Raw genomic sequence first — 2,993 nt, forward strand, 5'->3', positions numbered from 1 at the left:
TCATGGTCTTAGTTATACGAAGCTTGAAAAAAAAAAGAATTTGCGAATAGCAACTTTCTTTCATAACCACGAAAAAAACCTTCCACCAACCTTCAATTTCCATTCAAAGACGGCGTCTGAGTGATGAGTAAATTGTTGTTGGCGGCATGTGAAACCACTTGAAAAAAATGTCACTGTAATTCGCTGCAATTGCACGGCTATTGTGGCAGATACAATATACACGTATTTCTATAAAAAATAGTTTCACACATAAACAAGTAATCACCAAAAAGGTAAATTAAAAAAAAAAAAAACGTACAAAATTAGATTCACTTAGTTTCACAAATTAGTTGCACGAACGAAATAAAGTTTATTCAGTTTTCTTTTATATTTTATTTGATAGCCGTGGAAAAGTGATTTCAAGACCGTGCATGAAATTGGGTTTTGCGCGAAAAAAAATTAGCAATTATGTAGCTGCCACACAATGTGGCAATTAAAATATTAAAGATGCGCGGCGAAGATGCAAGCAATTACGAAAATTCCGCTTGACACAGCGCTGGTTGCAAGCTGTGGTTAAGAAAATTAAGAAATCAAATATTATTTTAGCACACACAGACTTTTCGAATGCACTGTTTTTTTTTTTTTTTTGTTCAAAAATTCCAATTAATTTCTTGCAATAGCCTGTGAGTAAAGGAATTCGACACTTCGTCCCGACTGATCGTTTAGCCTCCAAGGCGTTTTGCTGCTGCGACGGCTATTCGAAAAACACGTCTGCCGTGGTACGCGCGCGTTCGGCGAATGAAAGTGAAATTGCTACAACGTTTGCGTTTTCATGTGCAACAAATGCTGCTCCTACTGCTGCTGGTGATGCAGCCTCTGTTACTTTTCGCCATACTGGCTAGTTACTTGCCTGCATGTCTGGTTATCTCGCTGTTTGGGTTGGTTGAGCGATGCGATCGATTGCCGGTAGTAGCTTGCAACAGGTTGTTCGCAAATGAAGATCAGCAGCGGAGACTGGAGATCAATAGCAACAACACGCAGTCTTACTTACTTAGCAGACAAAGAGCATTGTAACAGTAACTGTAACGGTGGTGATTTTTGCTGCAGCATCAACATTTTATGCGACATTTGAGTGTTTACTGCAGTCGGAAAGTTGGTGGTAAAGTTAACAGTCGATCATAAGAAACCTACTGGCGGAAAATAGTCGGGAGGAGGAAATGTTTCAATAGAGTTAGCTTTCAAGGCTAGGGTACTACGTTTTCAAAATCGGTACGAGCGTCTTGATTAGCTTAGACAAAAATGGGGAGGCCTACAGTAACTGAGACAGCCTTTCCTTTGCGAGTTTTATATCCAGCACAGACTTGAGTCTGATTCTTATTTTATTTAGAACTAAAATCGTTTTTTTTGGGTCGAGATCATTACGTCTGTTACCAGCTTTCCATCAACTGGGCCTGAAAAAAATGGATTTCTGTTTTATGTTTTCATAGAATTTTCCTTCACCATCTCCCAATCTCGTTTCCCTCCACCTTCTAGGCATGTGATTAAGTGCTAATATTCCCTTAGTTATTGCGTGTGGCCACGCTGAGCTTTGCTGTAATGTTTGCTGCAGCTGTGTGGGGGCGATGCTATCCGGACCTTGTGATTTATAAGGCTTAAACGCCCCTATAACCAGATGACCCTTTCCCAATCGAAGAATTCTCTATTGACTGAATGGTTTCCAATTAGATGTGGCTGCACTGACCTGCTGCCCGTTGCTCCCGGGAAGTGTGTGCCTAGAAGCAGAACTAGTGATTCCTCCTCGGTTTAAGTCCAAGAGCGATGAGGTCTTTGCAAGCAGCAACCTCTCTGGGCAACCGACCTTCTTAGGAGCTTCTTGTACTTTCATAGGGATAGCTTGTAGGTCTCCGAATATCCTTCACTACCAGACGTAGTGGCCTGATTGAAGGTTTTTCTGCAGTTCTTGCGTAAAATACTGACTTCTTCATTCCACCAGGGTGGCTTTTTCCTTTTCAGTGCTTCTTTTTGGTGCAGGCTATGTCGGTAGCCCGTATATCGGTCGACCAGATGTTCCAGCTCCACTAGGTTTGTTGGAATAACTGGCTCGTTGTCTTGCGACAAAAGCTTGTGGAGCTTGTCTTCCCTATACTTATATCAGTTTGGATATAGCGGTGATCGGAAAAGAAGTGCTCTTTACTCCAAATATTTATTAAAAGTCTAATGTTCACTTCATTTCTGTTGTTTTCTCATTAAGAAAGGAATAGAGTTCCATATTGTTGCATGTATTTTTAAAGATAGGCAGCTGATCAGGGAAGCAGCTGCTTCATTTAACTTAAAACAAAAAACTATAAAAATCAAGCAGATAAAACACGATCAAAACCTCAATCATCAGCTATGTAACAGCTGATTACGATGACGCCATTTTCATGCCAACATGCCAGCGGGATCAAAATGTCCCAGTTGAATCATGAAGCAATCAACAGCAGTAAAGAACTGATTTTATATAAAGGAAAGCAAAAAAAAAATACATAACAAAAAATAAAAAAAAAATTTACAGCGAAAACAAAATAGTTATGTATGTATGTGATATAAAACCACGCAATAGTAAATATAAAACTCCCAACAACTATAGATGCAAAAAAATGGAAAGAAGCGTAAAACAAAAACGCTTGACAGTCGAACGCTGAGCGGTGCAATCAAATAGCCAACTTGCAACAGCAAAATAATTGCGCAAGTTTAACTGCAGCGCTGGTCGAAAACAACAGATGCAACCATAAAAATAAAAATTGAAAAGCAATATGATCCGCAAATAATGCGACTACAAACATTCATTTGTACATATGTATGTTCATAATAAACCGAAAAATCCAATAACAGAAAGAAATTTTTATCGACAGCAGCTGCTGCCTGCGCTAGCGCTGGCGCTTGCAATCTTCTCCGCAGGTCAGCCGACTGCAGTGCGTTGTTTGAGTGTGTTTTTCTTGTTGGTTGTTGTTGGTGTTGCAAGTTAGGCAAGG

At 39.9% G+C, this 2,993-nt stretch overlaps 1 protein-coding gene across 1 annotated transcript in view; it reads right to left on the minus strand.

The window, feature by feature from the left end:
* Positions 1-214, minus strand: part of LOC118744565 (nuclear factor of activated T-cells 5) — a 17,793-nt gene extending 17,579 nt beyond the window's left edge. The window contains exon 1 of the mRNA XM_036477687.1: positions 91-214. The gene's annotated coding sequence lies outside the window, so the exon portion shown is untranslated. The remainder of the gene's footprint in view (positions 1-90) is intronic.
* Positions 215-2,993: the final 2,779 nt, after the last annotated feature.

The sequence above is a fragment of the Rhagoletis pomonella genome, unplaced genomic scaffold, assembly GCF_013731165.1.
Source record: "Rhagoletis pomonella isolate Grant_MI unplaced genomic scaffold, Rhpom_1.0 Rhpom_scaffold_00008, whole genome shotgun sequence".
Lineage (NCBI taxonomy): Eukaryota > Metazoa > Arthropoda > Insecta > Diptera > Tephritidae > Rhagoletis > Rhagoletis pomonella.